This window comes from Erpetoichthys calabaricus, chromosome 4 (genome assembly GCF_900747795.2).
Source record: "Erpetoichthys calabaricus chromosome 4, fErpCal1.3, whole genome shotgun sequence".
NCBI lineage: Eukaryota > Metazoa > Chordata > Cladistia > Polypteriformes > Polypteridae > Erpetoichthys > Erpetoichthys calabaricus.
In genome coordinates this window covers 186,124,984-186,138,329 of record NC_041397.2, presented here as the reverse complement: position 1 = coordinate 186,138,329, position 13,346 = coordinate 186,124,984, and positions in this window count along the sequence as shown.

The following is a 13,346-nucleotide window of genomic DNA, read 5'->3' as shown; positions in this document are numbered from 1 at the left end:
GATATCAAAGTCTCAGTGAAAAGGCGAGTCGTAGCCTACCATCTGAGTGTCATATGAAAGCTTATTAGGGTATAGAGAAAAGAAAAAAGCAGGGACACAGTAGAAAAAAAGGTTCAAATTTCCACTTTAATCACGTAGTTTATTTTGTCATTAAAGTAGAACGTCATAAACTTCATCTGAACTGAATCGTTTACAAGTTTCTCACATCCCATCAAAACTAAAGTAGCACGTTAAATGCTTTGTATTCTATGTGTTCTTCTATGTACTCAATGTGTGTGAATCACTACGTGCTTCTTAAAAGGCCTTTCTCTTACGCCAACAGGACACAGAATACATTACATTCATGATATTACAGCTCTCTGAACAATTTAAATATTAAGAGGTATACTTGATATCAGTTTCATGATGATAGGAATTAAAGCATGTATTAAACATTGGGACATGGTGGTACAGTGGTAGCGACGTCCTGGTGCCTCGTCCAGAGATTGTTCCTGCCTCCCGCAAGATGCTTGCTGCGCGACCCTTGATAAAATAATTTAATGCAGCAGTACTGTCTTTTTCAAACGTACTAACCCCCAATTCCTGTCCTTCCCTTTCTTTCTCAAAGTAATCAATCGCCACACAATCAGCTTTTTAATAAATGTCAAGCCACCTGTAAGCTTAGAATGCCGATTCTTCAAAACCTATAGGGAACACTGATATACATTTGTATTAGATGTTTAATTATTCCATCCATCTATCCATCCAGGGTCACGCCAGTCCCAGCAAGCTACAGCACGAGGCAGGAACAATCCCTGAACGGAGTGCCAGTTCATCGATACCGCTGATCACCGTGTCCACAAGTTTAATTATTAACAGTATATATTATTTAAATGAAGTTAAAAAATTATCTGTGTAATGTAATATACATACTTTACTGCATTTCATTTTAAAAAGATATCAAGAGCTCCAAGAAGATAGCTCTTGGAAATCTAATTCGACTTACAAGCCAGTCGTCATCATCTGTAAATGTGCGCTCTTTTCTATTGAATTTAATTCAATTCCTTTATTGTTATTGTATGGTACAATGAGATTTAATATGCAAATCCTCCATAAACTTATCCATCCATCCATCCATTTTCCAACCCGCTGAATCCGAACACAGGGTCACGGGGGTCTGCTGGAGCCAATCCCAGCCAACACAGGGCACAAGGCAGGAACCAATCCCGGGCAGGGTGCCAACCCACCGCAGGACACACACAAACACACCCACACACCAAGCACACACTAGGGCCAATTTAGAATCGCCAATCCACCTAACCTGCATGTCTTTGGACTGTGGGAGGAAACCGGAGTGCCCGGAGGAAACCCACGCAGACACAGGGAGAACATGCAAACTCCACGCAGGGAGGACCCGGGAAGCGAACCCAGGTCCCCAGGTCTCCCAACTGCGAGGCAGCAGCGCTACCCACTGCGCCACCGTGCCGCCCTCCATAAACTTATTTTCCTGTAAAATGGTAAAATAACAACAACAACAATAATAATAATAAAAATAATACAATAAAAAACAATGAAAAATATACAATATGAAAGCATAAGTGGCTCAGGTTGTGCAATATTACAACTGCAGTGCAAGTTTGCAGTGAGGTAATTGTACTTATAAGTACCAACAGTTCTACCAGGAGCACTTGATGGACTGATTGAGTGTGTTTAGAGCTCTTGGTATGAAACTGTTTCTGAACCGCGAACCTTCAGCAAAAAGAACCCCAGACCACCACACTTTCTCCTCCATGTTTGATAGTTGGTGAGGAACCATCCTTTCACCAACTGATCAGTGTACAAACACCCTGCCTGATGAACCAAAGATTTCAAATTTGGATTCATCAGTCTATAATAACACTTTCTTCCAGTCTGCAGTAGTCCACTGCTGGTATTTTCAGGACCTATTTTGCCCTTTAAGGAATGGCTTCCTTACTCCCACTCACCCTGTCAAACCTGCAACACAAAGTCTCTTCTTCGCAGTAGAAACTGAGATTTGCTTTTTGCGACAACCGTTAAGCCATGGTTGAAACTGTTGTGCTGTGAGCACCTATCACGCAAGCTGGTGCCCCTTAGAAACTTGTCTTCTGATTGGGTTGTGACTTTGGGTCTGTCAGATCTCTTCCTATTAGAATTTCTTCCAGTTTCCAGTTCCCTTTGGATTGTGTAGGACACCACACTCATTGACACTTTGATATATACATTTTTTTGCAATTTCTCTAAATAAAAGGCCTATAATTCTAAGGGTAATAATGTACTGTCTCGTTTCATTTGTTAATTGCTATTTGTTTTGCCATTATCACTGAAATTTACACCTTTTTACAGTAATATCGTCCAAGTAGAGGAGTATGTAGTAACACAGTCTGTTCCAGCTCTGCTTTAAGACAGATAGGGTTTTGAAGGAATCAACAGACATTGGGACACCTGTGCAAATTATTTGCTTCAAATTGCAAGGCTTAATTTACTTTAATTGTTGCAGAACATCTGTAAGTTGTAACCTATTAGTCATTCCCTGAAGAAGGTCCACTTGGAATATTTAGAAATTTCCTTTTTTGCAGTTTTTGCTAACCCTAAACTTTAAATTTAATCCTCTGCCAGTTTACTGCATACCTTTTCACCATTTAAGGCCAGCCATTGCATTTCAACTGATTACATTTGAAGAAAAACTGGAAAAACTTAGGCGTTCTAATACTTTTGACCAGTAGTGTACCTAATGGTGGATATACCTAAAAACTGCAAAACACAATATTTCAGACGTTCTCCTGTTATTTTATAAAATACGGAAATAAATTTACATTCACTAGAATATTTAACAACTCTATGGGTAATCTTTGACAGAATAATATACTGGTACCAGAATGGGCATCACATATCACTATGAAAACCCCCTTTTTGCAATTGTGTGTTCTGAGCGCTAGTTTGAGAAAAAAATAAATCTGCATACTTCTAATGCTCTTTTTGAACAATTTAAAGCCATTAAATATAAAACAAAGAGATTCATTCACCAGAGCAGTATAGAAAATAGTGTGGAACACTTCTGAATGCTAAAGACATACCCTTTAGTTGAGATGTTTCAGGTATTTCCAATTTCAGGTATTCAAGTTTTTCTAGAATACAGTAATCAACATGATTCATCAGCTCTTAAAACTGCAATATACATATATTACACTTGCTGACAAAGTGGAGACTATTTATGGCATGGGATTTATTTGTTTTTGAGAAGCCTGTTGACAATGCTGGTAACACTGATAGATCATTTTAGCCTGGCCATTGAAGAGTTAACAGACCAGTAACCGTCAGATACTTTCTGGTGTGGCTGTGCTTCTTTTAATAGCAAGGATTTTCTTGCTTACACTTTTCTCAATAAAAGGTCAGGCAAAAGGAAATGACATTTTGAGACACTTTTGGATTTTTTAAAGGGATCGGAAATAAGGTTATTTGGGATAAATTAGTGTCGCCTTTTACTGATTGCATTCCACTAGGGGCTGAGAAAGAGAAGTGCCTTAAAGCAGTGCTGAGAAAAGAACATAAAGTCCTCAACTTTTTTTGCATTAAAGCCACATTCTCCAAAAGAACAATCCTGTGGTAAGCTGAAAAGTGTACATCTGAAGGTAAGTAGTTAGAATTTTAAATTACACCACAGGTTCATTAAGGACGGTCTGTTTTGGTCTTAAGTGGAAAATTATTAAATATGTTATTATGACCATTGCTTTAAATGTGATTTACATGTTTATTGTTGGTTAGGCTAAGGTAATGTTTTATTGAGCTTTATTGATTTAGATAATTAAAGAGTTTATCAATCAGATAAATGCCAGTAGCAAGAAACCTACAATGGATGTTTTTTTTTTTAACATTGCCACAGTTGGACGTTCCACTTACCCTGCATGAAGCTATAATAAAGCAAAAAAAAAGCGCTCCTGCTCTTTTGAGCAATGATTTTTTTTTCCCTCAATCTAGTTAGGAAAGGTATGTCAAATCTGTCCCATTTACCACCACCCAGTTATCCTGCCAAATTTGCAATCATCCCTGTGATCATGTTGATGACTGAAAGCCATTAATACCAATGATACAGAGAAAGGTTTGTGTGAAGCTCACTTCATATGAATTCATAGTTTTTTAAAAGATTTGAAGAGGAGCCGATTGAATTGCAGAACATCCTCACTTTATAACCAAAACACAAAAAGGAGTTCAATGTACAGTACATAAATGCATGACGGGGTTACATGGAACATACACTACTGTGCTACAATGGGTCAAACTTTGTTGAATTTCTGGTGCATTGAATAAATGCTTCCTTTACTTCAAGTATGTGTTTTATGACATTTGGAACATTGAGGAATTCAGATTTACTATTATTTGTATTTTATCCTTTGGTTTAGACTTTATTTCTTTTTATTACTATATTTGTTTATTTCTGAGTTAACATTTTATCTTGTATGGTCATCGCCATTTTTGACATGATGTGATGGTTCATTGCTGTGGTAAAGTTATGCTTTGTGTCATCCCTGGCATTATGGTTTATAATCTCTGCTAACATGCATCCAAGATTGTGAATAATTCAAAACATAACTGTCTGTAACACTTGACTTAATCGTTTGCTTAATGGTTTTGTATTAGTGCTTCCAAATTGGTAAATGTTTTACTATTTGTGCTTTTAATCTTCTTTCTTCTTCTTTCGGCTGCTCCCGTTAGGGGTTGCCACAGCGGATCATCTTCTTCCATATCTTTCTGTCCTCTGTATTTTGTTCTGTTACACCCATCACCTGCATGTCCTCTCTCACCACATCCATAAACCTTCTCTTAGGCTTTCCTCTTTTTCTCTTGCCTGGCAGCTCTGTCCTTAGCATCCTTCTCCCAATATACTCAGCATCTCTCTTCTGCACATGTCCAAACCAACGCAATCTTGCCTCTCTGACTTTGTCTCCCAACCGTCCAACTTGAGCTGACCCTCTAATGTACTCATTTCTAATCCTGTCCATCCTTGTCACACCCAATGCAAATCTTAGCATCTTTAACTCTGATACCTCCAGCTCTGTCTCCTGCTTTCTGATTAGTGCCACCTTCTCCAACCCATATAACATAGCTGGTCTCACTATCGTCCTGTAGACCTTCCCTTTCACTCTTGCTGATACCTGTCTGTCACAAATTACTCCTGACACTCTTCTCCACCCATGCCACCCTGTCTGCACTCTCTTTTTCACCTCTCTTCTACAATCCCCATTACTCTGTACTGTTGATCCCAAGTATTTAAACTCATCCACCTTCGCCAACTCTACTCCCTGCATCCTCACCATTCCACTGACCTTCCTCTCATTTATACACATGTATTCCCTCTTGTTCCTACTGACCTTCATTCCTCTCCTCTCTATAGCATATCTCCACCTCTCCAGGGTATCCTCAACCTGCTCCCTACTATCGCTACAGATCACAATGTCATCAGCAAACATCATAGTCCACGGGGACTCCTGTCTAATCTCGTCTGTCAATCTGTCCATCACCATTCCAAATAAGAAAGGGTTCAAAGCCAATCCCTGATGTAATCCCACCTCCACCTTGAATACATCCGTCACTCCTCATACAGCTCCTCATACAATACCACAGCTTCTTTCGAGGCACCCTGTCATATGCTTTCTCCAGGTTTACAAAGACGCAATGCAACTCCTTCTGGACTTCTCTAAACTTCTCCATCAACATCCTCAGAGCAAACATCGCATCTGTGGTGCTCTTTCTTGGCATGAAACCATACTGCTGCTCACTAATCCTCACTTCTTAACCTAGCTTCCACTACTCTTTCCCATAACTTCATGCTGTGGCTCATTAATTTTATCGCCCTGTAGTTACTACAGTCCTGCACATCCCCCTTATTCTTAAATATTGTCACCAGTACACTTCTTCTCCACTCTTCAGGCATCCTCTCATTTTCCAAGATTCCATTAAACAATCTGGTTAAAAACTCCACTGCCATCTCTCCTAAACACCTCCATACTTCCACAGGTATGTCATCTGGACCAACGGCTTTTCCATCCTTCATCCTCTTCATAGTTGTCCTTACTTTCTCCTTGCTAATCTGTTGCACTTCCTGATTCACTGTCTCCACATCATCCAACCTCTTCTCTCTCTCGTTCTCTTCATTCATCAGCCTCTCAAAGTACTCTTTCCATCTGCTCAACACACTCTTCTCGCTAGTGAGTAACAGAAACAAAATGTAAACATAAATTCATTAGGAAAGGTATGTCTTGTGTCCACTGCTGTACTGATGCAGATTTAGTACATGTCCTACGTGTGACGTGTTTTGAAACAGTTACTAAACACAGCCTGATGTCACAATCAGTACAGTACAGACCTGTTTCTTTGCACGCTTTTCCTATATTTGTTCTGTTGCTTGAGAATGAGATGGTAGAATGTCAGTGCCTGATCTGCACAATCATGCTGCAAATGGATAAGAGAATAAGTTCATGCCCAGCCAGAAGGAAATAAGGGATGGACCAGCAAAAGCAGAGGTCTAGAGCAGTTCCATCCTCCATATGACAGGTGGCAGTGGTCCCTGTTTGCATGGGAATTGGAGTCTGGAACTGTAGCCCTGTTGGGGTCCTTGGGTGCTGTTAGAGGGCACTGTTGGGTAAGATCTCCCTATGTCACATGTGACTCAGAAGTGCTTCCAATAGGCTGCACCATAGTACTGAAAAGCATTCCCAGGTCTTACTTAAAAGCGGCCCATCACCTCACCTTGAGGAGTCAGAGTTGGGAGGCAGTGCTCAACACTCACCAGGAGGGCGAAAGGAGAGAAAAGAATCTATTTTAAACTTATAATTATTTGTTTGTCATTGTGTTCACGTTGGAAAAGTATTGGTGATCAATAAATATTTCTTTTAGAGCCCAGGACTTTGGTGGGCATTACTGTGTCTGGAGATTGGTGGGTCATTGGTGTCACCCTATATACATACAGAATATAGATGTGTATAGGTATTTATTCATTGCATATGTGAAGAATATGTGATGTTATGTCTATGAAAGGTACTATGTAGATAAGTTTATTTACTTTCTTTATTATAATTCTTTACATAATTAATAAATTCTTTACATAATTAAATTCATCCATCCATCCATCCATTTTCCAACCCGCTGAATCCGAACACAGGGTCATGGGGGTCTGCTGGAGCCAATCCCAGCCAACACAGGGCACAAGGCAGGAACCAATCCCGGGCAGGGTGCCAACCCACCGCAGGACACACACAAACACACCCACACACCAAGCACACACTAGGGTAAATTCTAATAATTAAAATAATTAAATTCTTTACATAATAAATTCTTTACATAATTAATAAAAATAACTGATAATATATTCTTAGTAAGGATAATAATCACAATAACACTGTTTTCAAAAGATATTGGGTCTTTCACTGCTGCATAAAATGCAGTAAGTACATGTGCATCTTGTATGAGAAAGTGTTAGTTTAACAGTAAGAAAACTTGGGCATAAAGAGAAAATTCAAAAGGTAATATGTGCATTTTATAGTGAAAGCTACTTTCCTTAGAACTTTGTACAAATGAATGATCTTATTTAATTTGCATCTGATTTCTCAATTCACTTTTATTAACTTTACCTTCACCCAAAACTGCAAACTGTTTTAAGAACAGTAAAATCCATCAGCAATATGTGAATAATGCATCTTAGATGTGATATTTATAGGCAGAGAAACTACTAAAGTAACATCTCAAAAGCACAATACTACATTAAATTGTTAAAAATTTAACAGATAAATGCTGCAATTACCAGCTGAAAAAAATCAATACAGGTATTTAAAGCTTTTTTTGAACAACTAGGGAATAGCATGAACATGTTTCTGCATTAGAAATTAGGTTTAGATGGATAAATTCCTCTTTATGTCTTTATGGTTACTGAACTAATAGAGTTCTTTTTCGTGTTTACTGCTGAAGCCAATTTGGTTAACTTCAAGGTCATAGAATTGTACTTGGGAGCTGTCCTCTAGCCCAGTTCCAACATCCATTTTCTGAACCTTTTCATTCTGTGGGGATAAACAGCTTCAGGCTCAAAGCAAGGGTCATCTCTGGACTGCACTCCAGACCATCAGCAGGCACAATGGCACTTGTACTGCACCTGTACTGCACCAGCTGACGCCAATTTATTCACACACTCACACACAAAACATCTGGATAAGAATGGAAGGCAGACCACCCAGTAAAGCCGATGGTGTGCAGTGTGTTGTAAACTCCATACAGAGTCTGTGCTTTGGATTTGAGCCCTGGACCATGGCTCTGTCAGGCAGCACAGATGCTTTGCCAACATACTGCCCAAGGCCTTGTTACTCCAATCTGAATAAAAATCAATAGATAAGTATTCTATATAGAGAATTTCTTTTGCAGTAAAAAATGCAGTTTGCCATAGTTTAGCCATTTTGAATGCTGTCGTGTTCCTCTTTCATGTACAACAAATAAGAAAAAAATGTCTGAAGTGCTTTAATTACTCCAGGTATCTCACCACAATCTAATGTTTTAACAGAGTTGATTAATCTTCTAGAAATTACTTTAATTCATAGCACACTGCCATAGGATAGATGATATATTAACAATAAAAAGATGATGAATAGGCTTATCTAGGAGTGACAATGTATGTGTTACAGAGATAGAGGTAAAAACAACTAGGACAGGAGATTATGCATGGACCATAAAATCAGAAAATGCTGATGTATGTAAAATAAAATTCATAATCTTAATGTTTTAAATAAAAGAGTTCTAAGCAATTGTAATCCTTTCATATCTACAGTTAAGCTTAGGGCATAGGCAGTGGCCTTCTATCATTATGCAAAATAATAAATCTGTCTAGGATAATGTTTGGGTATTATATGTTTATGTTTTTAGTTTAAATGAAATAAGCAGTTTTAATTACCTTTCACTATATTAGTTATACAGTACCAATAATTGAAGGGAGGAACTGGTGGTAGAAAACCAATATATATTGTTTACCAGATGTGAGTGCCACAGTGGATGAACAGACACCCTGAAGAGGATGGAGGATGATGTCTTGCCCAGCCGGGATGTCATCATAAAGAAAAATGGATGGGGTTTCCTGATGGGAGTGAACAGGAAACCTTATCCACCTGGGAGGCCAATATAATGGAAGAACTGAGGGAGACAACAATGTCTCGATTCTTCATCCCCCAATATGCCAGATGGCAGCATCCCTGTGTTAGGATTTCCATACGGACACTCACAGTGCATGCTTGGACCTGCAGTCTCATAGGGAAGCCCTTTTGGGTTTCCTTTCAGGGACATCCGTTTGATCCGAAAGTGCTTCCAGCAGGCTATGTCCTAGCACTGGATGTGCTCCTGGGTCAGAGATAAAAGAAGCAACTCGATTTCATCCAGGCAAGTCAGAGGACAGCACTTTCTTGGAGAAAGAGGAGTAGGATGGAGAAGGAAGAAAGTCTTTATTGTTGTGGTGTGCTGGACGGAGGATTCTAGAGGGTCTGTAAAGGTATTGAAATCATTTAATTTCAACCCGTGACTGTGTCTGTGTCAATTGTGCCCAGGGTTTGGGTCTTAGTGACACCCCCTATCTTTCACACAGCATATATTCTTTCATTTTATATTACTCAGCCCTTCCTGTTTTCTTTGAAAATTACAACTCTAGTGCTGGAAGAACCATGCTTAGTCAATTGGCAAACACTACTGCTGTGTTATGGCAAACACTACTGCTGTGTTATGCTCTCAGACAAACCTGGAATTATGAGTTTGCCAGTTTGTAATTTCACATGGCCTGAACTGCTCCATTGTGTGCTTTTTATTTTGCACCCTGTGGCCTCTAGAGTGTGCTCAAGCCACCCCAAGCCGACACAGACAGACACAAGAGCACAACTCAAAGCACACAGGAACTTTTTATTTTCTTTTTCTCGTGGAAAATGCATTCCTCCATCTCCCACAAGCCAAACACAGTTCCAAAGCACAACACAACACACAATTATTTTCTTCTTTTTTTCCGTCTCTTTTCTCCTTCACTCCTCCAGAAAAGATTTGTCTCCCTCCTCCTGACTCTAGCTCCCTGAGTAGTGTCAGCTGGCCCCTTTTATAACACCCCTGGAAATGCTCCAGGTGCTTGTTGACACATTTCCGGCAGCATTTCTGTGTGTGGTGGTAAAGCTGCCAAGAAGGGTTCAGCAGCAGCTGCAGCACCCCCGGATCCCAACAGGGCTGCACCAAACTCCAAATCCCATGGAGGCCTGTGGGAGTCCGAGGCACCACTGCAACCCAGGGGGTCTGCCATCTAGTGCTCCGGGGGAGGTAATGTTCTGGCCATGCTTCCTTCCCTGGTCCTTCCAGTGTGGAGGCATCCCGGCCAAGCAAGGGCCCCAGCCATCCAGAACAACACCATAGGTGCTAACATAATTCAAGTAGGGGCTCATTGTTAGGTGTGTTCACATATCCAAATATTATAAAAAAAATCTTGGAAGGCTGGAAGGAGACGAGACATGAATTTCTCAGAGAGACACTTTCACGTCCCACAAGACGAGTCTTTGTGGGAAGAGATTTAACCATGCTCGGGGCCGGAAATAAAACAAAGAGTAGATGACAAAGTAGAACATCGTAAAGAATTCAAAAACATTGCCGTGGTACACATGCAGAGCAGGTTAGAGATAATGGAAATATGAAAATTCGAAATTCTCAAAAAAAAGGATGGCAAAGATTGCATTAGTGCAAACAAATGGAAATTATTACTCTGTGAAATAATGGAACAGCGCAAAGAGATCAAATATATTGTTTGGATTTAAACTTTAAGTCGGAGACTTGTAGATCGTCTAATTTGTGTTGCCATCAGGGAAAAAAAAAGTAGTGTTTCTTCCCAATGAAGAGGCGTATTCGTGAGAATTCAAAGATTTGCTGTTTGGTGAAAGTGAAATCCCGCGAGAGAAATAATTTCTCATTTGTGTAAATGCTATTGTCAGACACATTTCTTGTAGAGAGAAAGAAATGATATTCACCCACGGGCAGTTATACGTTGCTTTGTCACGATGCAATTCCCAACACGGAATCAAAATTCAATGTGATATTGATGAAGAGGTAAAAGCGAAAACAGATCGAATATATGGACATAGGTGATATGAGAGAAGTGCACCACGCGAGATGCAGATCACGCAGCATGGCAGCAGCAGCAGCAAGCCAGCAACTGATCAAACAAAGAGAAGGTAAAAAAAAAAAACTGTATTTGTTTCCCATTGTATCACTGTTTAAGAGGGGGTTTCAGAAGAGCGACTTTGTATCCTTGGGGTGCATTCAGCCCCTCTCTTCACAATGCGAGTGGCAGAGACACGACGTGGCTGGCGCGTAGCACAGGCCAGGGGGGGGGGGGGGGGGGGGGGGTATGGCGAGTGAAGCGAGCAGGGGGTGAAGCCCCCTAGTGATACTAAAAGCACCTACTGTCATTGTCTTGTCTGGTTGTCTGTCCCTGAGAAATGCTAACTCTGAAAATTCTCATAGAAAGTGAACACAGCTTACTAATCCCATAAAGCACAGAAGAAAAAAAAATGTGTAAGCAAGGGTGGCTGCCCAACACCTTGAAATGAGAAAGAAAACACATTTAGCAGGGTCAGAATCTAGTCAAAGAAAAGAAGGCCAAGGGCTTCAGAAACGACGTTAACTTAACAAAGCTAACCTGTTAGTTAGGTTCACCACCATTATAGTAGCAGATAATGAGGGCAAGACACCTCTAGTAATGGACTTCAAAATAACAAAAGAAAGGCAGAAATAACAATGGTTTCTATGAAGCTGTTTGTACGAGTAAGTGCAAACGACCCTCGTTTGTACGAGTAAAACAACCCTTGCAAAAGTGAAACATAAAAACAAACTTAAGAGGTTACTCTTAGAATCAGTGAGACAAGGGATGCTTCAAGCTACGCCACTTTTGCTGTTGCTAAACCCTTTTAGAGATCACAGCTTCTGATGAATATGATGATGACACATATTTAAACATATAAAAGATGGCTACAAGGGAGAACTGGTAACAATGTGAATAGGTTATTTTATGAGAAATATGTAAAAAGAATTATGATTTGAAAGCTGAGAAAAAAGAGGAATGTTAATAAATTAGTCTGTCTACATTGGGGATGACTGTGATATAATCAGATTGCAGCACTTCCAGACATGGGTTTACAAGCCTGGTAAAACCTCAAACTAGTTCACTCCAGAACTTGTTGGATTTCACCAATTGAGGAAGGAAGGCTATGGGAGATGTTCTGCAGTGCTGCAGTTTACTCATGATCAGTCAAGGGTAATAGCAGGCACAAATATGGTTAGAGAGAGTCTCCAGATATGTAAATATAGAAAGAGAAACAGGTAACACTCACTAAAGCAGAGAATGGGGAATGCAAATGCAGAGGCCCTTAGAAAACTTTAGTCTTCTGCAGCCTCTTATTCTCTAACACCCTAAAAAAGGGAAAGGGAAACCAACCATCACCAGCAAACAACCTGATTGAGACACGTCACTTGCAAGCAGCTGATCACCAGTTACAGCAGAAACATCTTTAACCGGCAAAAACTTTCAGGTAAATTGGAGCTCTTAGTTTTTTAACATTTGACATTCCTGAATAACCTACTGAATCAGCAGCTCTGCTTCTAGAGAACTGATATGTAAAGAACTCACTGGCAGGGCAGGATTACTTCTAGTAAATTCAAATTTAACTGCCAAGCCCCCTTCTAGAAAGACTCTTGGTAGAAAGTGACATCAATCTTTTATCACACACGTGCAAACAAAGACTGAAAGTGTAAAGTTTATAATAAGACTTATTTTGCTGAAATTCTATTCTTTCACTAATAAGCAAAGTTTACAAAAAGATTAACATAAACAGTTCTGTGTTTCCAATTCTAGCAATCGAGTGGCCCTAAAGCCTTTTGAGCAACAGGACAAAGTAACAAAGTAATGTAACACTCTACTGATTAATACTATCACATTGTAGTTACTAACTTAACTTGTTCCTGAGTTACACGTATGTTTAAATGTCATAAATGTCTTGAAGGGCAGGCATTCCATTTTGTGTATTGTTCGAGAAGATGAGTGTGGCTACCTGACCTGCTTCCATTGCCTGATTTGCACTGCCCATGCCCACTGTTTAGAATATATTGACTTTTACAATGCTGTCAGATGTATTGTATATTATTTTACAACATTGTATGATCATTCATTTTACTTAAATATTGTATTAACACTAAATTTAAAAACTCTTTAATCCCCGCCCCCTTTTTTTGAAGCGACCAACATACACTGATACTATGGTCATTAAAAAAGCAAAAAACTATTAGAGATCATTTGATTA